Here is a 15,389-nt window from a genome sequence, read left to right as displayed (position 1 = left end):
TCAGTAGCTGCCTCTACTTTGGCACAAGCCTTCAAGGTAAACTTTCGAATTCTTTTATTCACACCGATTTCATTCTTATACTTATCATACTTGTACTCACAAACTTCTTATTGTCGTACCAGCATACCAGTACATCGGCAAAGACCAAAAGTTCGACTGCCGATGCCCCTCAGTCCAGTCAACCGAAGAGGAAAGGCTCCAAGAGTACCAGATCACAAGCAAAGCGCTAGAAAACAACAACGCCTCCTCTTCCCCCAGTATCTCTGATCCCAGTAGAATCATCCCCTTCTTCTCTAGAAGCTCAGACACAGCAGATACCTTCTCCTCAGCCACAAGAAGAACCTCACGCAGAAGAACCCCAGCCAGAGGAACCTCAGCCAGAAGACACATCGGCTGACGTGCACGAGCAAACTGCCGATCTAGCAAGTTCAATCATAGCATCGGTAGTTTCCTCAATCCAAACAAGTACTGCTCCCCCTCAAGGTAACATACTCTCTATGAAATTATTGCTGATGAACCTACTTTTCTGTCTTATAATTACCTCTGTTACTCTTTCAGCTGACATAATCTCATCGGCAACTCCAGCCGATCAGCCCGTGATTCCATCGGCTTCAATCGGTCAGAGGCGAGAGATAGCTCTGAAACAAGTAAGTTACCTGATCTCTACCTGTATTGTTTACCAGTGCTTGATCATAGAATAACTTATTTTATTTTCTTTTTTAGGAACAAGACTCTCCTGATAGCTTGTTCTCCTTTGCCATCGACATCTCTGAGGATGAAGGCGAGGAGGCAAGTTCTTCTCGAGCAATCGGAATCACATCGGCAGAAATCATGGCAAAGTTAGAAGAATTATCGGCCCTCCTTCATCAAGACACGGCCCAATTGGTCAACGACTCCGATCCGTCCAAGGCCTTGTTCAAGACCCTCAGAGGCCAAATTCCCGCCGATGCCAAAGAGATCCTTTTTCAAGCTGCACACCTAGAGAGCCGTCAGCTGCAGTACCAAAAAGCTGCTCGGCGCCTTGCCGATAGAGCTGCTCATGCTAAACTCTCAGAAGAAATGATGGAAGTGAAGCTCCTTGCCGATGAGAAGCACAAGAGCATCGGCATTCTGACATCCTCAGGAGATGTATTGAAGCAAAAGATTTCTGATCTATCAGCGAGAAGGGAAGCCCTGTTAGCAGAACTCAAACAAGTATAAGAAGCCTTGTCTCAAGACCAACAAGAAGAAAGCCAGCTGCCTGAAACGATCAAGCTTCTTGAACAAGAGCGAAATATCCAAGCCCGCAAAGCATTGGAGATGAAGAAGAAGCTGAAACGAGTGGAAGGTTCTGCCGATGATGACGTGAAGGAAATAGAAGAAGCCAACCAGATCCGTCGGCGCGCCATATCGACGATCCAGGCGCTGTTGAACATGTGAATTCTTCATCGGCGACATACCCTGCTCTCTTCTTTCCAATCCTCCTGATATTTTGGTCTAGTTGATAGGACTGTTATCGGCACCTTTTAAAACATTGAGCTTAGCCCCAGACACACTTTGATCTAGCCGATAGGAATGTTATCGGCACTTTAAACTCTTATGCATCAACCCATATGCTTGGGTGATATTTCTTTAAATACTTGCCATTCAATGCTTTGGGAAATTCAACTCCTTCGAGAGTTTCTAAGATATAGGCATTGCCAGGAGCAGACCGATTTACCTGATAGGGACCTTCCCAATTGGGAGACCACTTCCCAAATTTTGAACTTTTAGTCCCGATCGGTAAGATTAGTTTCCATACTAAGTCTCCATCGGCAAACTCCTTAGCTTTTACCTTCTTATCATACCATCTGGCAACTCTCTTCTTATTCTCTTCTATACTCATCAAAGCTCTTATTCGATGCCCTGCTAGATCATCCAACTCATCTGTCATCAAAGTAGCATAATCATCAGCAGCCAATTGATCTTGAAAAGATAATCGCCTAGACCCAGTCTTAATTTCCTAAGGTAACACTGCATCATGTCCATACACCAACTGATAAGGTGAAACTTTGGTCGACCCATGACAAGCCATCCGATACGACCATAAAGCTTCATTTAACAATGTGTGCCACCTCCTAGGATTATCTTCAATCTTCCGTTTAATAAGCTTGATAATTCCTTTGTTACATGCATCGGCCTGCCCATTAGCTTGAGCATAATAAGGAGAAGAATTTAATACTTTAATTCCCATACTAATTGCAAATTCATCAAACTCCCCTGATGTGAACATAGTACCCTGATCAGTAGTAATTGTTTGAGGAATTCCAAATCGGTAAATAATATGCTCTTTCACAAAATCAATCATATTAGCCGACGTAACATTCTTCAAAGGAATAGCTTCAACCCATTTGGTGAAATAATCGGTGGCAACCAAGATAAACTTATGTCCTTTGCTAGATGGCGGATAAATCTGGCCGATCAAATCAATAGCCCATCCTCGGAACAGCCAAGGTTTGATAATAGGATTCATGGCCGATGCGGATGCTCTTTGAACATTGCCAAATTTCTGACATCCTTGACACCCCTTGAAATATTTAAAGCAATCTTCAAGTATGGCTGGCCAATAATATCCATTTCTCTTGATCATCCACTTCATCTTAAAAGCCGACTGATGTGCTCCACATACTCCTTCATGGATTTCTCCCATTAAACTTTTAGCCCCATCATCACCTAAGCACCTGAGAAGAATCCCATCAATAGTTTGATAATATAACTCATCTTCAAGGAGCACATACTTGGTAGCTTGAAACCAAACACGTCTCTCAACTTTCTTGGATGGATCTTTTAAATAATCAATGATTTCTTTTCTCCAATCATCGGCATTGATTGCCGATACCGCGTTTATCATGGGCTGATATCCCGAGGCATGCTGAGCCAACAGATTGGCCTCTTCATTATGCAACCGAGGAACATGCTCTAATCGGAAATCCTTGAATTCCTTTAATAACCGCATACTCCTTTCGTGATAAGTTATGAGGACTTCGCTGCGGCATTCATAGCTTCCAGCCAATTAATTTATAACCAGCATAGAATCCCCGAAGACTTCAACAGCATCAGCATGAACTTCTCTTAATAATTCCAACCCTTTTATCAAAGCTTGATATTCGGATTGATTATTTGTTGATGTGGCAACAATCGGCAAGGAGAACTCATATTTCCTTCCCCGAGGGGAAATTAGCACTATGCTGATTCCTGCCCCCCGGTCACACGTGGATCCATCAAAGAAGAGCGTCCAAGGTACAATTTCCAAAGTCTCCACTGCACCACAATGTTGAGTCACAAAATCGGCCATAATCTGTCCTTTAACCGCTTTAGCTGATTCGTAACGCAGATCGAATTCTGACAGTGCCAAAATCCACTTACCGATTCTACCACTCATGATCGGCATAGATAGCATGTATCGGACCACATCATCTTTGCAAACAACAGTGCATTCAGCCGATAGCAAATAATGTCTTAACTTAATATAGGAGAAATACAAACATAAGCATAATTTCTCAATAGCCAAATACTAGGTCTCAGCATCAATCAACTTTCTACTTAAATAGTAAATTACACGCTCCTTCCCTTCAAATTCTTGAATCAAAGCCGAACCGATGACCATCCCATCGGTAGATAAATACAATCTGAAGGGCTTTCCTTGCTGAGGTGGAATTAGAACTGGAGGATTTACCAAATAATTCTTGATTTCATCTAAGGCCAACTGTTGCCCTTTCCCCCATACGAACTCTTGATCGGCTTTCAATTTGAGTAAAGGACTGAAAGCATGAATTTTACCAGACAAGTTAGATATAAATCTCCTGATAAAATTTACTTTGCCGATCAAGGACTGGAGCTCAGTTTTGTTGGTAGGAGCAACTATTTTGTTGATAGCATCAATGGATCTCCTATTAATTTCAATCCCCCTTTGATGCACCATGAAACCAAGGAACTGTCCTGCCGATACACCAAATGCACACTTGTTAGGATTCATCTTCAAACCATGCTTCCTTGTGCATTCCAACACCTTTCGCAAATCTGCAAGATGTTTTGTAAAATCTCCAGACTTAACCACCACATCGTCAATATAAATTTCCACCAGCTTGCCGATGAACTCATGAAAGATAAAATTCATGGCCCTTAGCACCAGCATTTCTCAAACGAAAGGTCATGACTATCTATTCAAACTACCCAACATGACCAGGACACCTAAATGCTGTCTTCGGAATATCTTTTTCGGCCATGAATATTTGATTGTATCCTGCATTGCCATCCATAAAGCTGATGATCCGATGCCCAGCCGCAGCATCAACTAGCAGATCGGCAACCGGCATTGGATAGCCATCCATCGGTGTAGCTTTATTAAGATTCCTGAAATCAATGCAAACCCGAATCTTCCCATTTTTCTTGTAGACTGGAACAACATTGGAAATCCTTTCGGCATGCCGACATTGCCGAATAAATTTAGCTTCAATAAGCTTGGTTATTTCGGCCTTAATATCAGGAAGGATATTAGGACTACATCGGCGAGCTGGCTGCTGATCTGGCCAAAATCCAGACTTGATAGGCAACCGATGTTCAACAATTGATTGGTCTAAACCAGGCATCTCAGTATAATCCCAAGCAAAGCAATCTTTATATTCCTTTAACAAATCGGTTAAATGCTGCTTACACTCAGAATTTAACTTAGCACTAATAAAAGTAGGTCTAGGTTTATCACCACTACCTATATCTACTTCTATCAAATCATCAGCCGATGTGAATCCCTGGCCTAATTTTCCATCATCGGCGAACCTATCCATTAAAACTCCTCATCAGAACCGACTGTTTGGATAGGTAAAATTTCATAATCGGCAACTTTGAGGAAATCCTTCTCCCAAATCTCTCCCGAGATACACCTAGTTCTTTCATAGGTATCTGCTTCTGCCGATGCAATGACATAAGAAGAATCTCCCGGAACAATTTCAATCTTGTCACCTACCCACTGAACCAAGCATTGGTGCATTGTAGATGGGATGCAACAATTAGCATGAATCCAATCTCTCCCTAGTAGCAAATTATAAGCACCCTTTCCACTGATCACAAAGAAAGTTGTCGGCAAGGTTTTACTGCCGATGGTCAACTCGACGCATATTGCTCCCTTAACCAGAGACACATTTCCCTCAAAGTCTTTTAGCATCATATCGGTCTTGGTCAGATCTTGATCTCCTTTTCCAAGCTTGCGATAGACTGCATATGGCATGATATTGATTGCAGCTCCACCATCAATTAATATCTTGGTCATCGGCTGACCATCAACTCTCCCTTTGACAAACAGAGCCTTAAGATGCTGCCTTTCATTGTCGACAGGTTTTTCAAAGATGGCTGTCATCGAATCCAGAGCCAACTGAGCTATCTGGTCGGAAAACTCCAACTCCTCGTCATCACCGGATGGCGCTAGGAATTCCATCGGCAACATAAATATCATGTTAACATCTGCCGATGGCCCTTTCCCCTTAGGATCTGATTGTTGCTGATCCCCAGACTGACCAGAGTTCTCACCCTTGCCTAGCTCTTCTCGTCTTTCACATTGCAGTCTCCTTTTCTACGTCTTGGTTAACCCTTCTGGACACCATGGGGGAAGTGGTAACTGTCTTGCCGATGGACGACGATATTCCCTTGACTCCACCCGATGAGTATTAGCATCTCTACAAAATATGAATTCATCAGGAACCCGTGCATTAGCCATTTCTTCTAGCTCTTCTTGGTTTCTGGGAAAATATTCAACACGATCACCAAGCCTATCATGCACACTGAGTCTGCCCCCAGACGATCATGAACGGATGCTCCCCCTAATCGGCCCATTAAATAGCCGATCATCATCGTGATAGCGGCGATCGGATCTGTCATACCGATCATAACCATTGCATTCAGGGCAATCTCTAACAGTAGGTAACTTGATGTTCTGCTCCCAGCAATGGATAAAGAATGGGCAGTTCCAGTGATCCTTGTGTCGATTCTATTCTTAACGGCGTCTTTCTACTTCCCGACGAAAGTCCTCTTGCTGGCGCCGATACCGATCCTCACGCTGCTGCCAAGTTTCCCGAGGCCTTCTATGAGTTATCACAATACCAGATCGGGGAGGCCTTCCTGAGTTAGTTCCCTCTTGGATTAAGCCTTTTCCTTTGGCATCGGCAGCAGTAATTTGATGCTGGGGATCTACCGATGCACTCTTCTCAGCTGCTTCCGATGTCAAGACCTTGGTTTTTCCCTTAGCATCCAACATATTTGTTGAGAAAGGATGTTGATCAATCTTCATCGGCTTCTGGGCTTTGAAACTATCAAATTTGATTCTCCCAGATTCTATAGCCGATTGCAGTTGTTGTCTAAAAACTTTGCACTCATTGGTGCTGTGAGAAGTTGCGTTGTGCCACTTGCAATATTTCATCTTCTTGAACTCCTCAACTGATGGGATCACATGATTGGGTGACAACTTGATTTGCCCTTCCTGAAGTAGAAAGTCAAATATCCTATCGGCTTTAGTGATATCAAATGCGAACTTCTCTAGCTCTTTATGCCCAAAAGGGCAAGACATCGGCTTCTTATTCTTTACCCATTCTGCCAAGCCGATGACTGGCTCCTCATCAGAATCCGAGCTTGTTGCTTCATCAACAAATGACACCTTTTTGTTCCATGCTCTCTTGGGCTCAAAAGGCCTGATATCCAGATCAGAAATTCTCTGCACCAAATGACTTAAGCTTTCGAACTCCTGAGAGGCATACTTGTCCCTGACATGCGGTAACAAACCTTGGAAAGCTAAATCGGCCAGCTGCCGATCGTCCAAAACCAGACTATAGCATTTGTTCTTGACCTCCCGCAGTCTCTGCACAAAACATTCAACCGATTCATCGTTACGTTGCTTCAATTTGACCAAATCGGTGATTTTCTTCTCATGGACTCCAGAAAAGAAGTACTTATGGAATTGCTTCTCTAGATCGGCCCAAGTAATCACTGAGTTAGGAGGTAATGATATAAACCAAGTAAATGCCGATCCAGACAATGATGACGAGAACAAGCGAACCCTTAACTCGTCCCTGTTAGCAGCTTCTCCACATTGGATGATGAACCTGTTGACATGTTCCATGGTTGATGTGTCATCCTGTCCAGAAAACTTAGTGAAATCTGGTACCTTGTACCGATTTGGAAGTGGAATCAAATCATATGCAGGAGGATACGGTGTCCGATAAGAGTAAGTGTTGACTTTGGGTTTTATCCCAAGTTGGTCTCTCATTACTTCAGCAATCTTATCGGCCCAATAAGCATCGGCATCTTGCCGATGAGGTGGTTGTGGATCTGGCGCCTGCTGATACACTTCCACGTGTCGTTGAGGCGCACGATCTGCATGGAACATGGGGTTGATTGTCTGACCACCAAACTATTGACCAAGATTCATCGGCTGGTTGGGCAACCCTTGATTCTGGAACCCGGGGTGGATCTGGCCTTGTTGAAACCCTGTAGCTTGATGATTCTGTTGGAGCATTTGTGGAAAGACTTGCTGCCCAGGCCATCCACGATTAGCATTCATCGGCATAGGTCCTGCCGATGACTGGTAATTGGGCATCATCATTGAATTGACATACTCTGGCTGAGTCATAAACCTCTGTTGCGTCGGTATTGAATTTGCCGATGCATTAGGCATTTGGAATGTTGGAGCTTGAGAATTCCTAGTGTAAGGTCTTGCAGTAGTAGTTGTAGTATACTGGGGATTCTGATTCATCGGCATATTTGGAGGTGCCGATGTCATAGGAGCCTTGCCTCTCACATCAGATGTCTGAGATATGCCAGGTGTCTTCAACGTCATCTCTGGAGGCATACCATAACCCCACCTGTTAGGAGGAGGGACCGATCCCGACATCGCCGATGCCAATAGATCTGTAGCAAGCTTGATCCGCTCATCTAAAGTCGATGGATTGGTCGTCATCGGCGTAGATTGCGCGTTAGTGACTCCTAACGTGCTTGAAGGAACAGTAGTTTCTGTGCCCGCAGCGGCTGCTGCAGCCGATGGAGCCGTGACCACCGGTGACCCTGGCTGATGATGAAAAGGGCCCACATAATTTGGTGGTAATTGTCCTTCTTTGAAAGTTCTAACCACGGCATTGAAAACCGTATTGGACAGCACACCAGCTTGATTGATCAAGGCACGGTTAACAACACCATCAACCATGTCTTGAAGTTTACCAGGATTGGCTTCAAAAGTAACCTGTCGAGGTGCAGGCAGTGATTCTTTCTTGATCACCTCGCCACTCCTGTTGATGCTGAAAGACTTCAAACATTGCTGCTTGTAGTCCTCCATGGCTTTTACAATAGCTTGCTTCTGCTCATCTCTGAGATTGGCTTCCGTCATGAGGATGACGTTCTCCAAGTCGAACTCGGTAGTCGACATGTTGATCTTGATCTTGAGATGGTCCCACTGGGCGTGCCAAAAGATGTGTTGATGCAAAAGCTGATCTGCAAACACAAAGGGTTAATACCCGATTTAAACGTTAAGGCGTGCCAGCCGATTTGACCTTACTATAGGCAAAGGTGATAACTCGAATACTTTGGTCCCGACAACAGCGATGCGCCCGGATGTCACGGCCAAGAGGTATTCACGCAGAACTCGAGAATACGCCGAGCTTAATGTTGGGTATTCTTAACATCATTACCAAAAGTAGACTAAGTTCTCTAAATCTAGTAACGGTGCCAAAAATGCCAAACCTATCCCTCACACCACTTAAGCCAAGTTGTCATCCCCAGCATGATATAAGAGACGCGGTATTGAAATATGCAATTGCTCTTCTAAATAAATAATGAATGGGATCTGCAAGCGCACAGATTAATACCGATGCAGCATTTTAACCGGGAAGTATTCCAGGTATCGTTATTTATATTTTTACCACTGGGAAGGGATTAGCGATCATCACTATTGATTACAGAATAGAATATGAGATTGAGCATCTATCATTGCATGTATAATTGAGAACATTATATCTAACTCTTCATATAGGGATAAGTGTCACATAAAAGATATATGAAATAATAATAGTGACAAGGATAACTAATCTGATCTAGCCACATAATAAATATGATAAGCACCTCAATTAGATACTCTAGAAAGTCATTAGCATGGTATTAGAACGAACTATAAGAATATTCCCTAAGTTATTCTTAACTATATAGTCTAGCATATCATAGTTAGTGCAAGCATACTTAGCAATCATTGCGAGACAAGACTACACCCATGCATAGTGATATTAGCAAGGAATATGAGAAACATAGCAATCACTCCCCTGTAATAATATTGCTCTGCCAGCCCAATACACGAGAGGGGGACTATATAAGAATCAATGAAGCTGTCACTATCACGAACTACCCCACGATCTGGCATATTGGGTACAATCGCAGATAAATACGGTATAAGCACCACGCCTACACAATATCTATCATTTACCCATGGATCCGATGGATAAACGCTATACGATCCTAAGCATGTATATAGATCGAATCTAACTAAGCCAAGTACATAACTATGATAAACTAAGAACAATATAATCTTGAATATAAGCAAGTAGAGCAAAGTCATAAGCAATATATTGAAGTAGAACAAAGTCATATTCATAATATTGAAGAACAAAGAGAATTAGAAAGCAATTAGAAGCACAATTAGAGAATTACCAAGAATCCTCCTGACAGATCCGGAAACCAATCGAAGATTGACTCCTTCTAGTTCTAATCCTATGTAGCTATGCTAATCTAGATGTCTAATTGATGTGGTGGCTCTAATCTTGATCAGAGGCTTCTTCTCCCTTGATGGAACAATGAATTAGGGTTGAGAGGCTCTCTCCTCCAGGGGCCAGGGGGTCTGGTTTTATAGTCCTTCCAAGTGAATATGGGCCGTTGGATCAAACCGACATAGATTGTATGGTTTAGATTCATCCTTTAGGTCGGTGGAGATCTCCCGCAAAACAGAGTCCTGATTGGACTCAGGGGTAGGGCGGGCGCCCTGTCTTTGGCCCCGTTTCGCCTCCGCTTCGGTCTCGTGGCTTCTGGAGTCTTATAGATGTAAGATAATTGCGCAGCACGTTAATATCTTTACGTAATCCTGACATGTGGGCCTTTCTTCCATATTTCCTGATAACCCCCTGCAGAAATAGACAAACACCAGAACTCGTGGAATTCTGTCAGATAAAACCCTAAGTCTAGATGTTGATTTCATTTGGATCCTTTTCTTTATTTATTTGATAATTAAATTTGATACTTAAGGACCGTCAACAAACTCCGCCAAGCTTACCTCTTGCTCGTCCCTGAGCAAAGATAGACTCAGCTATGGATCATAAGTAGTTGCAATATCTTTAAAAATTTGACGGTACACATGCTTTTAAATAAGATCTCATCTCTGAGTAAGAGTAAACTGTCAAGACTTAAAACTTACTTACTTTACCTTCACCATGGGACTTGTAACTGTCACTTCTGTCTTGAGTGGTTAAAAGATAGAACAGTCTAGCCAAGTGCCATGTCTCTTATTCTTGATCAGCTATAGCTCTGGGGTTTTTGCAGATTTTCAAATAAAACTCAGAGATTCCCTGTATGATTCTCTCAGGTCTCTTTTTGGTGGTATTTTTGGATCCTTACCAAGGCAATGATGGTATATGCCTTCTCTCAATATATGTGGTATCTGTGGTATGAGGCATAGTGACATTGCCTTCTCTCTCACCCTACTCTAATAAGGCTTTAATATCTGGAGCTCATAGGTGGGAGATAAAGTATACATACTTACAAGACATTTATTGTATAGTCAAACTATGGATCCAAAGAAACAAATCAATAAGCCAAATCAAGATGTGCATGTGTGGCGAATGAATGGTGTATGGTGATGATGATGATAACAATGGTGAAAACAATGGTGGTGGAAGTCTAATTTTACTTTTGCTCTTTGAGGGGATACATACCTTCCTTGCTTTTGAAACTTTATGATGAGAATGAGATGCTCTTCTTTTTCTTTCCTCTCAGGTGGGTATATTGTACCCCTAATTCTATTGTCGGACACTTGTCCATTTTTACCTCTCGTCTCACTTCTTCTTTTCTTTTTTTTCTTTCTTTCGAGGTTCCGAGCACTTGCTCCTTTTTATTTCCTCGTATCTCTCTTTTTTTTTAAAGCATTCATCTCTTGAGATAATATAGCAAGTGGTAGTAACAAGATAACTTGAGCATTTATTTCACAAGGGGAAAACAGAAATATTTTTTTGTTATTCTCTCCCGGATTAGGAGTAGAATATTTTTGGGTGATTCTGGAGATGGAATGTATGGATATATGTGAATGGTACTTCCGGAGTAGAAGTAGCATATATGAGTGAACGTGCAAGTGAAATCTTGATTTAACCACATGACAAGCTCCTAAGGGTCTACACAGCTTGACCACACTCAATGCTCATAAGTAGTAAATAGTAAATGTGTGGCTCAAAGTCTAGCAAGCATGTATATATGGCTGTGGTAGGAATTTAAACTCTCATCATACAGAAACTCATCATGCAACATTTTAAAGATTTTTAAAGATAAAATTCTCCAGAATAACAGCAGCTCAACCTTCCTATATCATATCCGTTAACAACTTAGACTTCAGATCAAGTTTTCGTCCCACAAGTTTAGGTCTAGAGCAAGATTTAAATTATAACAGTTATATCTAAACTTGAGAGAGAGAACTTAAAATTTGCAAATTAGGCAGAGCAACTATTTATCATATCCATGCTTAAGTTTTATTTAGATACAGATTAGCATAGCCACTTTATTTATTTATTAAACACACTAAGTAAAATATATATATAAGCATAAACTCTTTATTTGGTTTTCCATAGTTTATGTGTATTTATATTCTAAAATAATATAAGTATAAAGATAGATAGATAGAAATACTTATCGATATAAATGGGGGTGCTCTCCCCCAAGCTGAATTTTGACGTAATTTCTCTTGATGTAGCTAGCAGGTGGCAGAGGTGTATTTGAAAGCAGCATTCTGACAGCGATTAGAATGTCCTCCGTCTGCTAGTCTTCTTGATTCTTAAATTCTGTGGAGCTCAAATAGACAACAAAGCTTGTGGAACTGGTTAAGTGTTAGCATAAATATCTAGCCTTTTTTATGTTGAGACTCCTTAATAAATATTACTCCCTGTTTTTATATTTATTTGTTTTTATAAAGCAGAAAAAATATTTATTTTATTTTTATGCCACCACAGTGAATGTACTTATGGGTTTTATGCCACTCGTATACTCACATGGGGCTTATTGTTTTTTTCACATTTTTATTTTCTTTTATTTTTAAGATAGTATGAATATGATTAACTAAGTAAAATAATTGAAATAATTGAAAGGGAAAGGATAACTACCAAGTTACCTCTTGGCAAGGCGTTCGGTGTTTTTAAGTCCTCCGAACGGGACTCTCCATTTTCTTAATCGTCCTGAGGTTCGTTGGATGGTGTAGTCGGTACTTCCGGCAGCGCCTCCTCTTCATGTATAGTTATCTTCATTTTCCATACCTGACTCGGTGCTTCAATCTCCTCTGGATAATTCTGTTTAAACTCTACGTCTTCTGACCTTACAACTTCTCCTTCATAGTCTGTCCATCCGTCCTTGATGATCTGCCTCCTCGGGTTGCGGTTGCGTCTCTTTCTGACCTGCTTAGATTCTTCAACGATATAGTTAGAGTCAGTAAAATAACGGCGTACCTTCTCTGAGGGGAAGTGCATATGGACTTCGTCGGTTCCAATGTAGATAATTGCTTTAACGGTGCTGAGGAACGGTCTTCCAAGGATGATGGGTGGATCATACTCGTCTTCTCCCATGTCAATAACTTGAAAGTCTGTGTAGACAAAGTGATCGTCTATTTTGACTGGGACATCAGATACTATTCCTTTAACTTCTCGAAATGTCTGATCTGCCATCTGGAGCTGAATGTATGTTGGTCTTAGTGGCATGGTCCCGAACAAGAGCCGATAGGTGACTGTGGCCATTATGTTGACGCCCGATCCGGTGTCACAAATCGTCTTGTAGAAGTTGTATCCATTTATGGAGCAGTAGATGCTTGGCATTCCTGGGTCGTCCTTCTTGGTCAAAAACGGTGACTTAAGTTGATGATCTTGGCCTCCATGGACTACAGTGACCATCTTAGCTGACTCGGTCCACACTTGCTTGTTCTTGTTCCTCCTATTGGTCCTCTTCCTTGATTTACGTCTGGATTGATCTTGCATTTGTGTAGTCTTGTTCTTGAAGAAAAATGTCTCCTTCTTCCCTTTGACGTAGAAACTGATCTTGGCAGCACTAGCGTAGATGATAGCTCCTGTGGTGTTCAAGAATGGCCTCCCTAGGATGATAGGTGCTCTCTCATCATTTCCGGTCTCTACCACTACGAAGTCTGCTGGGGCATATAAGGTACCAACTCGGACACAAAGATTCTTCACTATTCCTTTTGGGAAAGTTATCGTCTGATCTGCAAACTGCAAACACATGGTTGTCTCTAATAAAGGATATGTAAAGAATTTTTTATAGAGTACCCTGGGTATAATGTTGACACTAGAGCCAAAGTCGCAGAGTGCTTCTGGGAAGTCCACCATGCCGATGGAGATCGGGATGACGGGGCGTCCTGGATCGCCTCTCTCGACCGGCAGACGGTCAGTAGAAAATTCAGTGACGGGGTTACTCCAATTACCTGCATCAAACACGTCTACAAGATTTGCAGATTCTAATCCTCCCGGTTGTGATGGTATACCGGGGTTAGTAGTAGGAACAGCAGCAGCTATTTGATTTAACTGAGATTCAATCATTTTATTAAAGCTAATTTGATTCTTGATGGCAGTAGAGAAATTATCCATTCTATTATTTATATTTTCTAGAATTTTATCATTAGATGCCAATTTCTTAGATAGATTATCCATTAGCTTGCTTTGATTAGACACTAACTCTCTCAAAGGTGGAAAATTATTATTATTGTTGTAAGAATTGTTACCTTGATAATTACCTGAGTAGTTAGGCCTCTGTTAATTCCAACCTTGATTTTGTTGAGGACGGTTGTAGTAGTTGTTGTTGTTGTTGTTGATGTAGTTCACATCCTCAAGCATCTCAGGGCAGTGGTTGCCTGAGTGTCCAGTATCTCCACACTCCTCACAAGTCATGTGAGAGTCGTAGATGTGCATAACTTCTTTCTTGTCTCCAGCTCTATCATCGAGCTTCTTCATGAGCAGGTCTAGCTTTGCAGACAGCATGTCTACCTCCTTCAGCTGATGCATACCTCCACCTCTCTTGCGTGTCTGGGTCCTCTCTTCATTCCAGCTTTGGTTGGACGCCATATTCTCCACAAGAGTTGTGGCTTGTGGTATAGTAAGTGATAAGAATGCTCCTCCAGCTGCAGCATCCATAGTCTCTCGGGCACTGTTGCTGAGCCCATGATAGAATGTCTGCATCAATAGCCAACTCTCCATTCCATGATGGGGACATTCTAGGATGTAGTCTTGAAAGCGCTCCCATGCTTCTAGAACAGATTCATCATTTTGTTGCTGAAAACTCGTAATCTTCTCACGGAGAGCATTGGTCTTGCCCATGGGAAAGAACTTAGCCAGGAAGTTTGTTGAGCAGAGTGCCCACGTAGTATTCTTCTCCTTTGTAGCGTAGAACCACTGCTTCGCTCTTCCTAACAGTGAGAATGGGAAGAGGCGAAGTAGTATAGCGTCTTTGGAAACTCCTGCTATGGTGAATGTGTTGCAAATCTCCAGGAAGTGTTGTAAATGAGCACTAGCATCTTCGTGTGCCTTCCCACAGAACTGGTTGGATTGCACCATGTTGATAAGTCCAGGCTTGAGCTCAAAGTTGCCATCGATCTCTGCAGCAGGTCCAGTACGGATGTTGTCCGTAGTGGGAGCTGAGAACTCAGGGATCGATTTGTTCGCCATGGCTTCGAACTCTGAAGACAAGTTTCGGTGATCTTCTTGATTGGATGAAGCTTCTTCGTGAAGTGTTGATGATTTCTTCTTGGCTCTCGTCTTCTTGAATAATGCTTCGGGATTGTCAACAAAATTTCCTGGAAGATGTCTTCTATTCATACATTCTCCTGCATAAGATAAAATAGAAAAATATCGGGGTAAAACTGTATGAGAGAATAGATAAGCTCAATCATATTAGTGATGCGAATGATAACTCAAAATCTTTTATTCCATTCCTGATTGGTAATCAACCTTCCCCGGCAACGGCGCCAAAAATGCTTGTTGGGTATTCTTAACATCATTACCAAAAGTAGACTAAGTTCTCTAAATCTAGTAACGGAGCCAAAAATGCCAAACCTATCCCTCACACCACTTAAGCCAAGTTGTCATCCCCAGCATGATATA

The sequence above is a fragment of the Sorghum bicolor genome, chromosome 2 (genome assembly GCF_000003195.3).
Source record: "Sorghum bicolor cultivar BTx623 chromosome 2, Sorghum_bicolor_NCBIv3, whole genome shotgun sequence".
Taxonomy (NCBI): Eukaryota; Viridiplantae; Streptophyta; class Magnoliopsida; order Poales; family Poaceae; genus Sorghum; species Sorghum bicolor.
Note: the sequence above shows the minus strand (reverse complement) of the source record.